The sequence below is a fragment of the Bos grunniens genome, chromosome X, assembly GCF_055505025.1.
Source record: "Bos grunniens cultivar Pamir isolate PY7600 chromosome X, Bosgru_T2T1.0, whole genome shotgun sequence".
Classification (NCBI taxonomy): domain Eukaryota; kingdom Metazoa; phylum Chordata; class Mammalia; order Artiodactyla; family Bovidae; genus Bos; species Bos grunniens.
Genome location: NC_141194.1, coordinates 80412605 through 80434269, shown reverse-complemented (window position 1 = coordinate 80434269; position 21665 = coordinate 80412605). Strand labels below are relative to the sequence as shown.

The 21665-nt window shown below is 38.8% G+C and overlaps 1 protein-coding gene across 1 annotated transcript in view; it reads left to right on the top strand.

The window, feature by feature from the left end:
- Nucleotides 1-326: 326 nt before the first annotated feature.
- Nucleotides 327-21665, top strand: part of HTR2C (5-hydroxytryptamine receptor 2C) — a 345435-nt gene continuing 324096 nt past the window's right edge. Inside the window, exon 1 of the mRNA XM_086387142.1 lies at nucleotides 327-882. The gene's annotated coding sequence lies outside the window, so the exon portion shown is untranslated. The remainder of the gene's footprint in view (nucleotides 883-21665) is intronic.

Genomic DNA, 21665 nt, shown 5'->3' with positions numbered 1-21665 from the left:
ATACATTTCTTGAGAACCCCCTCCCCCTGTGACTGACCCTAGTTCCCCCCAATCTCCAGGCCTCTTGAATCAAGTTAATCACCACCACCACCACCTCCCCCACCACCACCCCCACCACCACCTCCCCCACCACCACCCCCACCACCACCACCCCCACCACCACGGAGTCTCGCGCCCCCTGCCAGCAGGCTCCAGTTGCACTAATAGACGGGTCCAAACAAGCCGGGGGCAGTGGAACGCTGAACGTTGATTGGCCACTCTTGGCTCCACCCCTCATCCCTCATCTAGCCCAAGAGCGCTGTGCAGTTTCACCAGGGCTGGGTAGGCGCTCTGGTGCTCACCGAGGACGCTCCACTCCTCGGGTGCACCGATCTTTCTGATCCTGTCTTTGGAGCAGCTAGATTGGCAGCCTTGGCTGCTCCATCGGCCTGCCTGCTTCTAAACTGCGATTGCATATGAACTTTTCTTACCTATTCTTGCACAACGTTGTCGTCGGAGTCGTCGAGATCATCGTGGTGCTCGCTTGATGGCCTTCGTCCGTTTAGAATAGTGTAGTTAGTTAGGGGCCACCAAAGAAGAAAGAAGACGCGAATAGTGCAGAGATGCTGGAGGTGGTCAGTTACTATGCTAGAATAAGATAGGGGAACAGGAGAAGCCAAACCTATCCGGGGGGCGCACGGTGGCCCGGAGGAGGTCGACTTGCCGGCTCTTGCTATCGCGCCGAGCTCCCTCCGTCCTTCTCTCTGCCGAGGCGCGAGATTGCGGCGCGCAGCGCAGCGCACTGACTGCCTCGGGCTCCGCTGGGCGATTGCAGCCGAGTCCGTTTCTCGTCTAGCTGCCGCCGCGGCGACCGCTGCCTTGCCTTCCTCCCGGACGCTTGTGGTAAGTTGGAGCCCTGGGCGGCATTGCTAGCCAAGACCCTAACGGTTTAGGCGGGGGATGGGGTGGGGAGCGGGGACAGGTCCCGGATGGTTGCAGCTTGCAGGACCGCACTGACCCGGGCGGGAGGTGAGGGGCGCGCGGGGGGTGTGGGGGGGAGGGGCTTGAAGGGACTCGGAATATGCAGATGGCCGAGAGACTAGGGTCCCTGGGCAGAGAGGGGCTTAGGTTTCACAGGAGGGGCGCCAGAGTGTCAAAGGAGGTTGAGAAGGGTGGGGGTTCGGGGGCGCTCAATATGGGAAAGCGCTGGGCGGAGGCGCCGGTCTCAAAAACGAGGCGCCTGGGAAGCTGAGAGAGTAACTGAAGGTGGGCGGGGGGTCTCAAGAAGTCAGGTGGGAGGGAGGAGAGAACGAGAGAGAGACTGAACGCGGGTGTCTCTGGGTAAAGGTTCAGGCTGCGGAAGGTGCAGCTGAATTGAGGGTATGGTCTACGTTTTTAAGAAATCATATTGGGCAAGTGGGAGGGGGCTCAAGGGTTGGGATAGTGGGAGCGGAGGTGGGGTGAAGGATCCTCTATTAAGTTCTCATTGAAAACCGACTCTAATTTTCGGAGAGTCTCAGTGAACACCGATAACTCAGGGGAGATAAACACTGCGGATCTGTGTCTTGGTGTAACAGCTGTTGGCTGAATTTGAACAGCGCTGCTGATGGTCACGTAAGTTTAAGAGGAGAATATAAGGGCATACAGCGAGCCATTTTATTAGCTTACCTAAGTCACTTGGTGACAGTTTTATATTTTGAAAAGGATTGCCGAGAAGTCTCCAGCGCTCCTTAGTATTCCGTATTCCGGTTCCTTTATTCGGTTTAACCTGACGAGCAATCTTAACAGCGTACCTTGGAATTGCTAAACAGAACAGGTTGCCATTCCTGATGCCACATAAAGTTCGTCATTGCAAAACGTGTCTGTGTGTCTATTCCTTTTTTTAAATTTTTTAAATTATTATTATTATTATTTTACTTTACAATATTGTATTGGTTTTGCCCGGGCCCTTTGCTTTTTGCTTCCTTTTGAGTAATATGCGACCTGAGGTGACAAACATTTTGTGTTGTGTCTGAGAGCCCTTTAAAGCGACGGTGCTCCCCCACTCAAATTCAGCGGGTGACATTCGGTACTTAGAGAATATCTGATTTGGTCAAGAATCACTGCCGGTACTGCGCAGCTTCTTCATTAATATTACCATCACAAGTCCCAGCCATGGAAACATCGGATTGCGGAGCCCCTAAGTTGCATATACCCCTCACCACATACCTTTTAAGCAGGCTAATGGAAGGAAAACCTTGCTCTAGGGGGAAAAAAGCATTGAGCTAAAATGACTGGAGTTAGGGAACGTGCTGCGCAGTATGTAGGTAACCTCTGAGTTCCCCAGTTTGCAGACATCTGTGACCTCACACATACACTGGTGCAAAGGACATCTCTGTTCTGGAGTTTACGTTTATTGATACATAGCAGCCATTCTGACAATCAAAATATGAACACAGTAGAAATCAAGTGTTTCTGTAGTTGACTACATATGTGCAGACACAATGAAAAAGGCCAACTGACATGGCCCACAGGGGGAAAAAATGATTACCATGATCATTGCATTTCTTTTGCAGTATTTAAGTCACACTGAATACCATCCTTTCGGAAAAGTAGAATTTATTTGCATCCTGATGCCTTGATCTTTAAGAGTCATCTACCTCTCTCCCAAGGAAGGGGGGCAATTACATAATTTTTCTATATTTTGGGGAGACAGGTTATAGAATATTTAACTATACTTTTCAGTCCCTAAATATGTTCTTCTGGTCTTTGGGAAGGAAATAAAATATTTCTTTATTTCGTCCACATTATTTTTTTTCCCCCTAATAGCTTTTATCATCTAGAGCAACAAGCCCAATGCAAGCCCTGACATTTAGAAGGTGGATAAGGTTTGTGAGTGAAATGTCAAGGTAGGATACGGGATGCTTAAGCCAACACTGACAGTGTTTTTCTATCTGCATAATCTAGAGGTGTTTATTAACCTTTCCCATGCTTTCTTGAGAAGTCTATATCTAGAGTTGTCATGGATGATGGTGATGAGTTTTTCAGATAATAACATGAGGGGCTTTGATGTAGTATGAATTCATGGGAAGATGGGTGAGAACTGACATTTTTGCAAACCTACAGGATACTAGGCATGGAGTGAAGAGCATTACATATATACCTTATTTCGCATGGTCTTCATAGCAAACCTATGAAGAGGAAGATACTCCTATTTTATTAGTACCATTGGATTTTTCCCTTTTATTTCTCAAGGTATTCTTGTAGATTAATTTATGACAGCAGAATAAGAATCCTTTCTTTGTGCTTTCAAGGTTATATGAGAAGTACAGGTTTATTTCTTTAGCAATAGAAATAAAATATAAAAAAACTAGCATCTTTGATATAATGCTGGGCTAATCTATTAAGCTGGCTTAAGCAGCATTGACATCTCACCCATAGAGGTTTTATAGATGATAGATTTCTTCTTTGGAAAGTAAACTTTAAAATCATGTTAGATTTGAAGGAATATCACTGCTATTTGAAACTTAATTATTTAGAAATATTTCTGCATTTACTGGTAGATAAATAAATCTCAATAATAACCTGAAGTCTGCATCAAACCCCAATTGTTTTACTATTCCACTTATGTCCTTCAAGTAAACCTTATTACTCTACAGTTAAAGGAAACACACGAAACAAAATTTGAGTGAAAGATTACCAGTAACCAATATTAAGTGTCCTCAGCTACTCTTATTAAATTGTTCAAGGCGTGAGATCAAACAAGGTGACTGTTATGGAGTCCATTAGCAAATAAGCCCCAAGTTATAATGGCTACAGAAGCTCCAGACTGTTTGGCCCATATCATGAAATAATTTCTCACTACCTTCCCTTTCTAGCAGTTTGGTACTTCACAAAATGAGACAATATGGTACTTGTATTGAGATTACTTTAGTGATATAACAGAGAAAATAATAAATTTTGTCCCACTAATGGTATGGATAGCCATAAGCAAACTAAGAAAACTTAACCATAAGTTTGGGTTAATAACATATTAATTACTAACTCCATGTGTGAAACATATGGATATTAAGCAGTTTTAAAATTATTGCACACAGCCATGTTTTTTACTATTATTAATTTGTCACAGTTCCAAGATACCTGTTAAATTTTATCTACAACTTGTATACTATTTAATTCCAGAAACTGCCAATAACCAGATTAGTGTTCCATCAATCAATCATTCCATCTCTGCCTTTCTTCAAACTACTTTAAAGCTTCCTTGTATACTCAGAACATTGCTGCAGAACAGCCTAGTAATCACCATTTTTTGACAAATAACACTGACCTCAACCAAGAGGTTAAGCTGCACCATCAGTCAGTCAGTTACCAACAAATTTAATACTCTTGCTCACATGCTACAATTCTTTAGTCACTTCTGAAATCTTAATACACAAATGATATAGTGAAATCAGGATTTCAAATAAGATATACATGAACTGGAGTCTTAATTACATTTTGTCTCCCTGTATCCAACATCTCTACTTCACCCTATATATTCCGTCCTCCCTTCAGCTGTGGTTAAGACTGTGCCATGTGCAGTTTATGAAGATATTGCTTATTATGACATTGTACATGTAGTTGGCACATAATAAAGTTAACCTTGCTAATTAAGGTTAACCTTCCTTGATAGCCAGTTGGTAAAGAATCTGCCTGTAATTCAGGAGACCGCGGTTTGATTCCTGGGTCAGGAAGATCTGCTGGAGAAGAGATAGGCTACCCACTCCAGTATTCTTGGGTTTTCATGGTGGCTCAGCTGGTAAAGAATCCACATGAAATGCGGGAGACCTGGGTTCAATTCCTGAATTGGGAAGATCCCCTGGAGAAGGGAAAGGCTGCCCACTCCAGTATTCTGACCTGGAAAATTCAATGGACAATATAGTCCATGGGGTCACAAAGAGTCAGACACGACTGAGTGACTTTCACTTTATTCATAGATGAGCACATATATGGTCTAATTTGAAAAGCACTAGAAAGGCCTGTGGACTCCCAAACTAGTGGCCTTCGTGTTGTTCCACAGTGCTTGAAATTCTACATTCAGGAATTTCCTTTATTAATTTATTCATTGCCTCTTAATAAAAGTATCCACTTAAATGGGTGGTCATGGTGGAGAGATCTGACAGAATGTGGTCCACTGGAGAAGGGAATCACAAACCACTTCAGTATTCTTGCCTTGAGAACCCCATGAACAGTATGAAAAGACAAAATGATAGGATACTGAAAAAGAATTCCCCAGGTCAGTAGGTGCCCAATATGCTACTGGAGATCAGTGGAGAAATAACTTCAGAAAGAATGAAGGGATGGAGCCAAAGCAAAAACAATACCCAGCTGTGGATGTGACTGGTGACAGAAGCAAGGTCCGATGCTATAAAGAGCAATATTGCATAGGAACCTGGAATGAATTAAGGCAAATTGGAAGTAGTCAAACAGAAGATGGCAAGAATGACTGTTGACATTATAGGAATCAGTGAACTAAAATGGACTGGAATGGGTGAATTTAACTCAGATGATCATTATATCTACTACTGTGGGCAGGAATCCCTCAGAAGAAATGGAGTAGCCATCATGGTCAACAAAAGAGTCCAAAATGCAATATTTGGATGCAATCTCAAAGACGACAGAATGATCTCTGTTTGTTTCCAAGGCAAACCATTCAATATCAGAGTAATCCAAGTCTATGCCCCAACCAGTAATGCTGAAGAAGCTGAAGTTGAATGGTTCTATGAAGACCTCCAAGACCTTTTAGAACTAACACCCAAAAACGATGTCCTTTTCATTATAGGGGACTGGAATGCAAAAGTAGGAAGTCAAGAAACACCTGGAGTAACAGACAAATTTGGCCTTGGAATACAGAATGAAGCAGGGCAAAAGCTAATAGAGTTTTGCCAAGAGAACGCACTGGTCATAGCAAACACCCTCTTCCAACAGCACAAGAGAAGACTCTACACATGGACATCACCAGATGGTCAACACCGAAATCAGATTGATTATATTCTTTGCAGCCAAAGATGGAGAAGCTCTATACAGTCAGCGAAAACAAGACTGGGAGCTGACTGTTGCTCAGAACATGAACTCCTTATTGCCAAATTCAGACTTAAATTGAAGAAAGTAGGGGAAACCACTAGATGATTCAGGTATGACCTAAATCAAATTCTTTATGATTATACAGTGGAAGTGAGAAATAGATTTAAGGGACTAGATCTGATAGACAGAGTGCCTGATGAACTATGGACAGAGGTTCGTGACATTGTACAGGAGACAAGGATCAAGACCATCTCCATGGAAAAGAAATGCAAAAAAGCAAAATGGCTGTCTGGGGAGGCCTTACAAATAGCTGTGAAAAGAAGAGAAGCAAAGAGCAAAAGAGAAAAGGAAAGACATAAGCATCTGAATGCAGTGTTCCAAAGAATAGCAAGGAGAGATAAGAAAGCCTTCCTCACCAATCAATGCAAATAAATAGAGGAAAACAACAGAATGGGAAAGACTAGAGATCTCTTCAAGAAAATTAGAGACACCAAGGGAACATTTCATGCAAAGATGGGCTCAATAAAGGACAGAAATGGTATGGACCTAACAGAAGCAGAAGATATTAAGAAGATGTGGCAAGAATACACAGAAGAACTGTACAAAAAAGATCTTCATGACGAAGATAATCACGATTGTGTGATCACTCACCTGGCGCCAGACATCCTGGAATGTGAAGTCAAGTGGGCCTTAGAAAGCATCACTATGAACAAAGCTACTGGAGGTGATGGAATTCCAGTTGAGCTATTTTGAATCACCAAAGATGATGCTGTGAAAGTGCTGCACTCAATATGCCAGCAAATTTGGAAAACTCGGCAGTGGCAATGCCACCCCACTCCAGCACTCTTGCCTGGAAAATCCAATGGATGGAGGAGCCTGGAAGGCTACATTCCATGGGGTCGCTGAGGGTCGGACATGACTGAGCGACTTCACTTTCACTTTCATGCATTGGAGAAGGAAATGGCAACCCACTCCAGTGTTCTTGCCTGGAGAATCCCAGGGATGGGGGCGCCTGGTGGGCTGCCATCTATGGGGTCACACAGAGTCGGACACAACTGAAGTGACTTAGCAGTAGCAGCAGCAGTGGCCACAGGACTGGAAAAGGTCAGTTTTCATTCCAATCCCAAAGAAAGGCAATGCCAAAGAATGCTCAAACTATTGCACAATTGCACTCATCTCACATGCTAGTAAAGTAATGCTCAAAGTTCTCCAAGCCAGGCCTCAGCAATACGTGAACCGTGAACTTCCAGATGTTCAAGCTGGTTTTAGAAAAGGCAGAGGAACCAGATATCAAACTGCCAACATCTGCTGGATCATGAAAAAAAGCAAGAGCATTCCTGAAAAACATCTATTTTTGCTTTATTGACTATGCCAAAGCCTTTGACTGTGTGGATCACAATAAACTGTGGAAAATTCTGAAAGAGATAGATGGGAATACCAGACCACCTGACCTGCCTCTTGAGAAACTTATATGCAGGTCAGGAAGCAACAGTTAGAACTGTTCGATACACGATACTGGATGCTTGGGGCTAGTGCACTGGGACGACCCAGAGGGATGGTATGGGGAGGGAGGAGGGAGGAGGGTTCAGGATGGGGAACTCATGTATACCTGTGGCAGATTCGTATTGATATTTGGCAAAACTAATACAATTATGTAAAGTTTAAAAATAAAAAAAAATAAAAAATAAAAACAGTAAAAAAAAAAAAAAAAAAAGAACTGGACATGGAACAACAGACTGGTTCCAAATAGGAAAAGGAGTACGTCAAGGCTGTATATTGTCACCCTGCTTATTTAACTTATATGCAGAGTACATCATGCAGAGAAGGCAATGGCACCCCACTCCAGTACTCTTGCCTGGAAAATCCCATTGACGGAGGAGCCTGGTAGGCTGCAGTCCATGGTCTCGCTGCAGTCGGACACGACTGAGTGACTTCACTTTCACTTTTCACTTTCATGCATTGGAGAAGGAAATGGCAACCCACTCCTATGTTCTTGCCTGGAGAATCCCAGGGATGGGGGAGCCTGCTTGGCTGACGTCTGTGTGGTCGCACAGAGTCGGACACGACTGAAGTGACTTAGCAGCAGGAGCAGCAGAGTACATCATGAGAAATGCTGGGCTGGAAGAAGCACAGGCTGGAATCAAGATTGCCAGGAGAAATATCAATAATCTCAGATATGCAGATGACACCACCCTTATGGCAGAAAGTGAAGAGTAACTAAAAAACCTCTTGATGAAGTGAAAGAGGAGAGTGAAAAAGTTGGCTTAAAGCTCAACATTCAGAAAACAAAGATCATGGCATCTGGTCCCATCACTTCATGGGAAATAGATGGGGAAACAGTGGAAACAGTGTCAGACTTTATTTTGGGGGCCTCCAAAATCACTGCAGATTGTGATTGCAACCATGACATTAAAAGACGCTTGCTCCTTGAAAGGAAAGTTATGACCAACCTAGATAGCATATTCAAAAGCAGAGACATTACTTTGCCAACAAAGGTCCATCTAGTCAAGGCTATCGTTTCTCCAGTGGTCATGTATGGATGTGAAATTTGGACTGTGAAGAACGCTGAGTGCCGAAGAATTGATGCTTTTGAACTGTGGTGTTGGAGAAGACTCTTGAGAGTCCCTTGGAATGCAAGGAGATCCAACCAGTCCATTCTAAAAGAGATCAGTCCTGGGTGTTCTTTGGAAGGAGTGATGCTAAAGCTGAAACTCCAATCCTGTGGCCACCTCATGCGAAGAGTTGACTCATTGGAAAAGACTCTGATGGTGGGAGGGATTGGGGGCAGGAGGAGAAGGGGATGACAGAGGATGAGATGGCTGGATGGCATCACCAACTTGATGGACATGAGTTTGGGAGAACTCTTAGAGTTTGTGATGGACAGGGTGGCCTGGTGTGCTGCAGTTCATGGGGTCACAAAGAGTTGGACACGACTGAGTGACTGAACTGAACTGATTCACTTAAAAGGGTAAACTTTTATCATAACCAAGCATAAATTTATTGACAGCTATCAGAAAGACTTTAGAACTGCATTGTCCAATACAACAGCCACCAGCCACATGTGGCTATTTACGAACAATACTGGAGTGGGTAGCCTATCCCTTCTCCAGCAGATCTTCCCCATCCAGGAATCAAACTGGGGTCTTCTGCATTGCAGGCGGATTCTTTACCAACTGAACTATCAGGGAAGCCCTCAATATAAATTTAGACTAATTTAATTGAAAAAAGTTATAAATTCAGTCCCTTAGTCTCACAGACCACATTTCAGCTACTCAACAGCCACATGTGGCTTCAGTTCAGTTCAGTTCAGTCACTCAGTCATATCTGATTCTTTGTGACCCCATGAACTGCAGCATGCCAGGCCTCCCTGTCCAGCACCAACTCCCGGAGTTTATCCAAACTCAAGTCCATTGAGTTGGTGATACCATCCAGCCATCTCATCTTCTGTCGTCCCTTTCTCCTCCTGCCCTCAATCTTTACCAGCATCAGGGTCTTTCCAAATGAGTCAGCTCTTTCAATCAGGTGACCAAGGTATTGGAGTTTCACCTTCAACATCAGTCCTTCCAATGAACACATGTGGGTAGTGACTACCTATTGGACACTCAGATATAGACCATATCCATCATTGCAGAAAATTATTTTTGTCAGCAATGTACTAGAAAGTAGGGACCCTTAGCTTTTTCACAGAATACTTCCTCTATGTAGACTCCTTGCTTTAAACAAAACCTGGATTTCTCCTACTTTGATTACTCCTATGGAAGTCTTCCTACTTCCTGACAGATCTCTCAAATGAATGTAAATTAATTCTTATCCTCAACCTCCCCCAACTTCATTAATCTTATAACCCCTCCACATGTAAAGACTTAAAATCATGGTGAAACTCTCCTAGTTCCATATTTTTTTTAACCTCCAAAACACTAGGACATGTCACTTTCACTCTTATTTAAACAATATTTTATTGAAATATATACCATTCCCACATTTCTTTATTGTCTCTGTTGTGTACACCTTCATGGAGATTTTTTTGGATCTGGCTCTTTCTTACCATTCGTTTTTAATCTTTACATCCTCTGGAGACCAGTATCTATGAAGATTGCCAGATAACAGCCGAATCTCATAATTCCTTGACCTCTTATTTCCCATGGTCCTCAGCTTCATACCCATGGCTACACCTGAAAAACATCAATTTCTAAAATTTTAAGTTAAAAATACTACCCTCAGATCATGACATTCAGGCCTCACCCTGCCCCCACTTCTGTTTCTCTTGTACCGGCTCTTCAGCCTCATCAAGTCTTCCTGGGCCCTTCCAAAATTTCTTAGTTATAATGCCCTCTCTTAGCTCCACTTCATTTTCTTCCTAGTCAGTCCTGTGTTTCTCATCACGACCCAGTATGCACCCCTCATTGCCATTTCATTGTCCTCACCTTTTGCCTCCACTATATTGAGTTAATCTATCCTATTTTCTACTCTGATTGTGACCATTAACGGAGAAAACTAAGATAACTACACATTTACAGTCATTAAAATAACCAAGCTTTCCTCTGACTCATTTTTCTATTAAATACTCTTATGACCCTGTTCCCTATCCCATCTCCAGCCATACTCCTCTATCAGAGTTTCTTTTGGCACATGGGAAGCTGTTGAGGTAGTCAGCAATAACCAATTCATCTACCCTAAATTCTTAAACATGTTTCTTATTATTCAAGTCTAAGTGACTTTAAGAGGAAGAGATCATCTGGTGGAGAGCAAAGGTGGGTACATTTCTGACATAAGGAGTGAGCAATAGAGAAAGCAGAGCATGCAGAGTTTGTTCAAGGTGCCTTGGGGACAGCCTGTACAAGGTGATGAGCCAAGCCTAGAAGGAATGAAGGTGAGTAGTGAATGTGACCATCCAAAGAAAATGAAGCAGCTTGAGATTGGGAGTGAGGAACAAAGGGTGAGCATTCAGAGTTAACCAGAATTATTGGCATGGTATGAAGGTAGACTCAATATATAATTTTTAAAAATCAAAATTAAACACCATTGAGACCAAAGACAATGTCAACTAATGTCTAGAAAATAACAGGGTTCTAAAAATTGACCAGGACTCTATCTTTTCTTTTTTTAATATATAAAATAAGATTATTGTCTTTAAAATAATTGGTAGATGCCTATCAGTAAATGTCACAGTGTTTAAATCTTTTTATACATGTATTTTAAATTCACATCTCTCTCATTTTATCTCAGTAATCAAGATTGAGTATTTTCAGGTATGACTTTATAGAATCAAGATAGGAAGACTTGCCCAAGTTAGCAAGTAGTCATTCTTCACAAAACAGGTATAAATAATGATAATAATAGCTGTTAATTATTGAAAGCTACTATGTACACACATTTCTAAGAGATTTACATGTATTACTCATATGTCTCACAACTACCCCATGAAAAGGTACTACTAATATCTGCAGTTTGCAGGTGGGGGAACTGAGGCACCACTGAGGTTAAATAATCTACTCAAACTAATTGAGACCAAAATCAAGCTTAAAACAAGGCAGGTTTGATGCCAGTTACCATGTTGTTAAGCAGTAAACTCTACTCCTCTGTTTAGGAATTAATTAGTTTTTTTTTTCCCCCCTACTGTAGTCACTAGTGTTTGGTAGAACAGATTTGCATATGAAGATGAGGATATTATTACTGACAGTGCCCATTAATCATTCATGTGCTACTTGGCAAGGTGAAGATAGGCATGTAACAGTTTGTCTGGAAATGCAACTACCAGTACAAAAGTAGAGCAAATGAGAAAGAACTGTTAATGCCAGGGGACACAAGGATAGGAAGCCTGAGTGAAGTTCAGTGGAGTTGTAGACATCACTTTAAGAGTGAAATGAAATCAGAGACATAGTGCTATTATATACAGAGGATAAGTGCAAAGGGTTAGGTGTCACTATAGTGAGTTGGACATACACTCAATATCAGAGCAAAGCCATTAAAATTTGATCATTTATCTAAAGTTGCCTACCTGGAATTGAAATAGGAAAATTTGAAGTCCTAGAGGTCAGAGACCAGAGTGACAGATGGGTCATTAAAAATCATTTATTGTATTTCAGAGATATTTGAAAGGTTTTATGACCCCATTTCCCATGTATTACCTTTTCACACTGGCATCCAGAGAAATAATGTGATAACTCTGACTTAAAACATAGGTATTATAAACAGTAATAGTCAGATTTTTTAGTTTACTGATCTGAGCCCAGGTAGAAAGACTGTATCAGAGTACAATATTTCAACTAAAGTTAATGTAAGATAGACAGAATATTGGAGAAGGAAATGGCAACCCACTCCAGTGTTCTTGCCTGAAGAATCCCAGGGATGGGGGAGCCTCATGGGCTTCTGTCTATGGGGTCACAAAATTTCTGTATACTTAAAGGGTTTTTTCTTTCACAAGTTGTTTTTACTACTTCCATTTATTGCTACTGCCGCTGCTGTTAAGTCGCTTCAGTCGTGTCCGACTCTGTACGACCCCATAGATGGCAGCCCACCAGGCTTCCCCGTCCCTGGGATTCTCCAGGCAAGAACACTGGAGTGGGTTGCCATTTCCTTCTCCAGTGCATGAAAGTGAAAAGTGAAACTGAAGTCGCTCAGTCGTGTCCGACTGTAGCGACCCCATGGGCTGCAGCCCACCAGGCTCCTCCGTCCATGGGATTTTCCAGGCAAAAGTACTGGAGTGGGGACTTCCATTTATTACTTAAATTTTAATGACATAAAACCTGATTTGTGAGTATTTATTACTAGAAATACTGAAGTCAGACTGGAGAAGTCCAGTACTGTGATATGAGCCTCCCTTCTCAAATGCATCTAAGTTCTACCTGGTCTTCAAGATCTGGCTCAAGCCCTCACCTCTTGCCTGAATCTTTTGCCCACTTATATGGCAAACTCCTTGCCTATAGTAAGTAATCAATTAATGTATCTTGACTGATATGTTGCCATATATGATATCTATGTCTCTATCTATATATGTCTATGTAATCTCTGAGGAATACATGTTTCAATGGTTAAAGCAAAAGTGAAAGAAGATAAAGGAAGAACTAAAGTAGAATATTTAGTATACCTGCATAATAGTATTTAACAACTCAAGGCATCTAAAAGAATAATAGGTTTCTGTGAAATGATTACAGACAATCTCTCTGAACGTGCTTTAGATCAATTAATAAATTATAAATCTTCTTAAACTAGCTAGCTAAAGCTTAGTCCTATCATGTACAGGCTTATTTTTCCATTTCACAGGAAAATATACCATGTTTTATATATATATATATATATCTGTGTATATGTGTATATGGGCTTCCCTTGTGGCTCAGCTGGTAAAGAATCTGCCTGCAACATGGGAGACCTTAGTTTGATCCCTGGGTTGGCAAAATCCCCTGGAGAAGGGAACAGCTACCTAGTCCAGTATTCTGGCCTGGAGAATGTGTATGTGTGTGTGTGTGTGTGTGTGTGTGTGTGTGTATATGTATATGTCCATATATATGGACATATACATGTATATATGTCATATATTGTAACAGAGAGACACCACATTCTATTGGCTACATACATATCTGGTGAAGATGTGCTCAATGTTTAGGAATATTTCCACATTCTGGCTATAGAATCCCCTTGTTATTTAGCCTTTAATTAGCAACTTCAAAGGTGTAGATTCACTCCACAATATGGCTTGACGGCTTATAGAGAAGCAGAAACTTTAAAAATAACAATCCCCAAATGTCTTTGCAGCAAATAAATTTGTAACCAAGAGCTTTATTGCCTCACTTTTGTAATGTGATAGGAATTTAGAGGTTATTATTAATGAATTGCTTTGATAAAGTCATTACTCTGTCAGGGTTTTTTTCATCTTAGATTAGAAAAAAATAGTTAAAATTAATTTAATGCTTTGTGGCTTGCTCTAGCATTTTTTGATTAGTCACTGATTCTCAAACAGTAATAGGCCCATATCCTGTATTATGTAGTGTCAATCTGAATGAGATTCAGAGAGAAGTTGATGACATTACTTTTGGTGGAAGTAAAACAGGAATATGGGACCTTGCCAACAAATATTTTTTAACCAAATTTTAAGAAACTAAATGATCTGGTTTCTCAATAGACATTTCTCTAGTTCTTTCATCACACTTCCATACCTATTTTTTTTAATCACTATGCAAATGGAAAAGAATTTATGATACATGGTAGAAGTATAAACCTTCAAACTACTCACTGATACAATGACTCCTTTTCCCCTTTTGGAAGATATCATTTTTAGGATAGTTACTTCCTTTAAAAAAATTTGTTTTTATTGTGGGGAAATACATATAACATAAAATTTATCATCTTAACCATTTTTGAGTGTAAAATCCAAGAATGTTAGATAAATTGACATTGTCATGCAACCATCACCACCATCTATCCCCGTAACTCTTTTCATCTTGTAACACAAACTCTATACCCATTCAACAATAACTCTGCATTCTCCCCTGACCGTAGCCTCTGGAAGCCAACATTCTACTTTCTCTCTGACACAATGACACTTGTTCTCCCAAGTTTTGAGTTAGTATGTCCTACCTCAACTTTTCCTGTTTCTACTGCCAAACCTCGATCAATTATCTAAATTTTTTGCAAGTAAATTTACAAAATTCACTATCAATGTTTATCTGCCAAATTAGTCAACTATAAGATGAAGGTAAGTTTAAAATCCTGTGAGCACTGTGGATTTTAGCAAGTCTTTGTTGAGGGCCTACTACATGCGCTACACTTTATTGGAATGTTAGAAATATTATACAATACTTCCCCCCAAAAGCTAATAGTTCTATCATAGAGAAAAGACAATTTCATGTAATTATAAAACTCTTCAATTCATGGTACAGGTTTTATTGATTTCTCTCTTTCCTACCCTCCCATTTAGGATGAATGAGGAAAACAATGGGTCAGTCACTTATTCTACTTGGGTCTCAGTTTTTACAACCATAAAATGAGAGAGTTGATAGGTGATCTTTCTGTAAGGGTCCTTCAAACTAATTTCTTTGTTACAAACAGGAAGACAGAAACTACTGAAATTAAATGACTGATATTCCTAACGTTATACATCTAGAGACACAAATTGTATGAATATATAATCAAGGAAAAGAATATGGAGAAAACTCCCACAAATTTTGCCACTGTAATGAAAATAGAATTTAAAAGTTAAAAACATTGAAAACCTTAGAAGATAGTATATTGTTGTTTAAGTAATTTGATTTTTTTACCTTAGATTAATACCATTTTCAGAAGAGCTGACCAATACAATATTGTAAAGTAATTAACCTCCAATTAAAATAAATAAATTTATATTAAAAAAAAGAAGAGCTGACAAATTTTCATGTCCACAGTGGATATTCTGAGTGTCTTGATTCAGAGTGAAGCAATAGGATAAAATAAAAGTACACAAATTTCTGCAACATAATATGGAATACATTTATGGCAACACTTATATTGTTAGATATTTTTTAAAAGACCCCCTCCTCCAAAATTATGTTGCTTTCACATGATAAGTGAAATACTGCTTGTTTTTTCTGCACTGAAGTCATTCTTGGATCACCTCTCTTCATCTTATTTTCAATTAAATTCATCAATATAGCTTCTGAATAATTTTTGGAAAATGTTGGTCAAATGTGTCCATTTTTTTTTTTCATTCCCATTGTGATTATAGAATTACATGGCCAGTGCTTTAAATTTCACCTCAGACAACTTCCCAATTCCATGTTTGAACTCTGCGGGCTCCCCACTTCCACTACAATGGCACAAAATAATGTTGCCCAACTCCAGATTCCAGAGTAGCTGTCAACTGCTAAGATGAAATAGACTATAAGGTGGGTCATGAAGTGATGATCTCCAAGGCAATGGGTAACATTGGAAAATGACTGCAAATAGTCTCATGGTTCATTAAGAGAAAACCACACTGTCTTATTATCAAGGTGAGGGGGTGGGGGGTAGATGAATATACTATGTAGACTACAAAGCCAAGAAGCAATGCTTAAAATTCAAATGTTATGATTTTGTATCTGTATTATAAAAAGACTCCTGGCCATATAAAAAAGCATCTAGGTTGACCCCCACATACATAAGAGTACTAGAATTTGAATTTCAAAATTTTTTTTCTCATTTACGTTGTGATTTTCTTCATGTAATTTATTCTGTTTGGAGTTCACTAACTTCTTCTTTTTTTATTTTATTTTATTTTTAACTTTACAATATTGTATTGGTTTTGCCATACATCAAAATGAATCTGCCACAGGTATATATGTGTTCCCCATCCTGAACCCTCCTCCCTCCTCCCTCCCCATATCATCCCCCCGGGTCATCCCAGTGCACCAGCCCCAAGCATCCAGTATCGTACATCGAACCTGGACTGGCGACTCTTTTCATATATGATATTGTACATGTTTCAATGCCATTCTCCCAAATCATCCCACCCTCTCCTTCTCCCACAGAGTCCAAAAGACTGTTCTATACATCAAGAGAATAGACACTATTGTTTACACCACTAAATACACTGGACTGCACTTTGTTGTTCATATTTGGATTTTGGCTTTCAGGATCTCCTATGTGCCAGGCATGGTGTTTAAAGTTTTATATGTATCATCTCACTTTTTAATTTGAGTTGTGTCTTTCCCATTGGATTATGAATTCACATAGGACAAAGATTATATATTATTCATGTTTATACCCCTAACCCACTACCCTCTGCATACATCATTACACAGTGTGGGTTTTATCAATATATATTTGCTGAATAATTAACATATAAAAGCACATGAGCACTGTGGGAAAAGATTTTATGGTGTAAATTTAGAATTAAATAACCTGGATTCTAGTCTTTTATGAGTGTCTATGTTCTCATCTGTTAAAAAAGTAAATCTTATGAAAATGCTAATGGCTTTTTAGTTCTAAAAATACATTTCAAATAGTAATGCTCAGTTAGTGACTGAGCGACTTCACTTTCACTTTTCACTTTCATGCATTGGAGAAGGAAATGGCAACCCACTCCAGTGTTCTTGCCTGGAGAATCCCAGGGACGGGGGAGCCTGGTGGGCTGCCGTCTATGGGGTCACACAGAGTTGGACACGACTGAAATGACTTAGCAGCAGCAGCAGCTGATTTTTACAGCCCATAAAATAATGGTCATAAGGAACCTTTATACAAGCTAAAGCTTGTCCCTCATTTCAGGTTTTAAGCTTGTCCTTTCCACTCATTCATTCCAATGTCCTACATTTGAAAAGATTTATATTATTTAAAAATTCTAAATGAGTGAAAATCTTTCTGTCTTTTATTACATAAAATAAATTTAAGAGATCACTGGTTATCAATAATAAATTACACATAATGATTTTTTGATGTTTTAAGATAGACTGTGTACAGTTAGAAACCCTCTACAAGTGAAGTTATTTAATGATTTGATAGGATGGATAATACCCTGCCGTGTCTGCAGAAACCATGGTTATATTTTGTAGTTATTCTAACAGATCATAAACTAACTTCTTCAGGCTACAGAAATTATGCTAAAGAATAATTATCATTGATTTATTTTCTCAAAAGATTCTCTAATAAGATTTCTATGTAATCTTGAATGGTGAATCATAACATGATAACTATTTTACTTTTTGAGGGAGTTAAGTTGTAAAACATTTTTTTTTAATTTAAAAATGCTTAATAGATATACAAAGTGGAAAAAGAAGTAAAGGTCAAGTGGATCAAAATGCTTCAGCAAAAGTCTTTTCAATATGAAAGTAATGCAGAAATACAAACTATTCCAGTGATATATATTGTCAACCTTTAAACATCAATAACTCTTTTACCCATAGGAAGGAAGAAAATTAGAGATATTTATGTTTCATAGTTTAAAACTTTCCATTATTTTAACTCTTATAGCTATGTTTCAGGAAGAATAAATACACATCACATGCAGAGAACTCAAAATTTATTGATAACACCACATAGTTGCTAAGACAGGTACATTTTAAAAAATTCAACTGAAATATCTATGTTATATTCTTTTATCACTTTTTAAATTTTTTCTTTTTAATTTTCTTATTTGCTACTATAGATTTTTTAGCCTAAGAGCTACTCTTTCATTCTCCTTTCCCTCCTTTCTTCTCTCTCATTATTTATCTTACTTTCTAACATAAGCTATATATATATATATATATATATATATATATATATATATATAGCAGAAGTGTTTATAATGTCACTGAACATCCTTATTATTAACTATTTTTCTTACCTTAATAAAATTTACATTTATAGAGGTTTAAATAAATAAAATTTATATTTATAGAGGTTTACAATTTTAAAATATCTTTATCCATTTTCTCATTTCATTTTAAACATAACTGGGAGTTAGGGCTTCCCAGGTGGCTCAGTGGTAAAGAATCTGCCTGCCAATGCAGGATCCACAGGAGATGCAGGTTTGATCCCTGGGTTGGGAAGATCCTCTGGAGGAGGAAATGTCAACCCACTCCAGTATTCTTGTCTGGAAAATTCCATGGACAGAGGAGCCTGGCAGACTACAGACAGGACTATGCAACTGAGCATGTATGCATAACAGAGTTAGTGAGAGCCAATATTATTATATTGATTATACAAATGAGAAAACTAGTGATAAGAAATGTTAAACCACTCATTCAAGATCACAGAATTAGATGTATAGCCAGGATTCGAATAAATCCATGCTTTGTTATTCAAAATTGTAGTCTATTTCTAGTATAAAACTAGTGATAAGAAAGGTTAAACCACTCATTCAAGATCACAGAATTAGATATATAGCCAGGATTCAAATAAATCCATGCTTTGTTATTCAAAATTTTAGTCTATTTCCAGTAAACCCCCTTCCCATCACACCATGGACATTTACTTCCAGAGAAATTTAGGTGTTCAGAAATAAATGGTACAAATATGAGAGAGAGAAGGAAATTGTATTATTGTGGGATAATTAAAAAACATATGACAAATGTTTATTTTTCTACAGAGGAGCAGACATTCATTTGCATATGGTCAAGGTTTAAATAAATATAGGCTGATTGATGAGCAACATAACTTTGATAAAAACTTAAAAAAAATCCAAATCTCTTCCCGCAGAATAAATTGTAAGGCTAGCTGTCCAGTTGTACTTTAGCCAAGGATGGTTTCTTGAAAGTCAGTCAATCCCTCTTTGATTTCCTCTTTCAATATTGCAATAGAGTATTTCAACCTATGTCTTTTTCCTTATTTTATAACCACTAGCCCTGACACTATTCAAATTTCCTGTGATAACCAGAGCCCTAATAACAGAAAATACTTTGTATGGTTGAAATAGCATTAAATACAAGTATTGGGAAAGGCTTTTTTTTTTTTTTTTTCAGAAGAAAATTCTGATAAATTAAAGTATAAAGTGGTCCTATTAGTTCTCAAATAAAATTTGATAGACTATTGAATTATTTTACTCCAAAGTCAGTTTTCAGTGGATAATTTTTCATGGGGAGTTCATTAATATCTTGCTGAATATCAACATTGTCAATGCTTAGTTTATGATTGAGCTTCCTAATTAAAAATTATCTCATTCCTTTAATATATTCTAAGATTTAATTGGACACATAAGTTATTACTTTATAAAGTACTTCCAAAGAAAAGAAAATTAATGGATAGATATTCATCTGGAGGTCTTTTATTGTACTTTATATAATCCTTTTCCCTTGTATCAAAACCTATCTTTTATAAGGAGTATTCAGCTTACTCTGTATTTACAACTCCTGAGTCTTTGAAGGTGACCCCAGATAGCAAGAAGGAACAAAGGAAGGGTCATTTATGATTTGTTCATGACTTCTCCTTGTATTTTACTTTGATCTCTAATTACATCCCCCTGAAAAATATCTAATTCATTTATTACCATCTTTAATGAATCAAAAGTTATACAATTTGGTATATAATAATTTCAAAAGAATTATTCAAACTTTTGTCCTCAGCCAGGTTTCAGTCTGTGGCACTGGAGCCTATTCCAGATCTAGCTGAGCAACCACGTAGATTTTTATCATCATCACTAAAAAACTATTTTTTGAAGCTTAATTATGCCTGACATTATAAAAACATGGCAGAGAATATAGTATTTATTTTTAGAGACACAAAACTGTCAAGCCAGTATTTAATGAACATTTCTTGTGTGCTATCATTCCTACCATAGGACTTACATTTTATTTGATAAGATAAAATATATAGACATGCAACAAAAATTGAGACATTATATAATGAAGTACTAAATTATGTGCCGTATGCAAATGAAGAAAGAGAAACAATTAAGGGCATCTTATTGTACGACAGGAACTGAACTGGAGCCCAAGGGTAAGCAGGGTTTGAATTGACACAGAGGAAGGGAAACCATCCAAGGGGTGGGACATTCATGTTACATACATAATGTGAGAAAAGTCAGTTAGGGACTAGGTACTGATTTAAGTATATTTAAATTAATGGTGAGACATATACCATCAGATGATGGTGGATCTTTGGATAGCTGAAAATATAATATTTGATTTCTGGAGACAGGTCAAACCTGGAGGTAAAGAAATTTAGAGCCTCATATCAGTCTGGTTTAGCTGAATGTAAAAACTTTCTAATAGAGAGACGGTTGTACAGGGAAAAGAACAAAGATCCAAATTTTAAGAATTGATTATTCAAAGCTCTGGAGAATATCTAAGGGTCATATTTATCACAGAATCTTCAAAATGAAACTCCTAGTTTTCCCCCAACTTTATTTATTCCTATATTTAGTGATTGTTAAGGTTCTGCTCTATACAAGACATTTGACAGTACTCCAGGGCCTCCCAGAAGAGGAAACAATACTTATTTCTTATCTCCAGTAGTTTAGAGTCTAGTTAGAGCTCTAGTATATAAACTTTACATAAAGGATTTGGCAGGAAAAGGCCACTGTTAAATTAGAGAAATTTCAGGGAGGAATGTAGACAAAAAAGAGATTGCATGCTTAGTGGCTCACCTGTCTGACTCTATGCAACCCTTTGGACTGTAGCCCACCAGGCTCTTCTATCCATGGGAGTTTTCAGGCAATGCCGGAGTGGGTTGCCATTTCCTCCTCCAGGGGATCTTCCCAACCCAGGGATCAAATCCTTGTATCCTGTGTCTCCTGCATTGCAGGCAGATTCTTTACTTACTGAGTCATCAGGGAAGCCCTAAAAAATAAATTATGTGAGATTAAAATTGTGATATAAAAACCCTTTGCTGGAGCCTATTATACAGAGTGAAGTAAGCCAGAAAGAAAAACACCAATACAGTATACTAACGCATATATATGGAATTTAGAAAGATGGTAACAATAACCCTGTATACGAGACAGCAAAAGAGACACTGATGTATAGAACAGTCTTTTGGACTCTGTGGGAGAGGGAGAGGGTGGGATGATTTGGGAGAATGGCATTGAAACATGTATAATATCAAATATGAAACGAGTTGCCAGTCCAGGTTCGATGCACGATACTGGATGCTTGGGGCTGGTGCACTGGGATGATCCAGAGGGATGGTACAGGGAAGGAGAAGGGAGGAGGGTTCAGGATGGGGAACACGTGTATACCTGTGGCGGATTCATGTTGATATATGGCAAAACCAATACAATA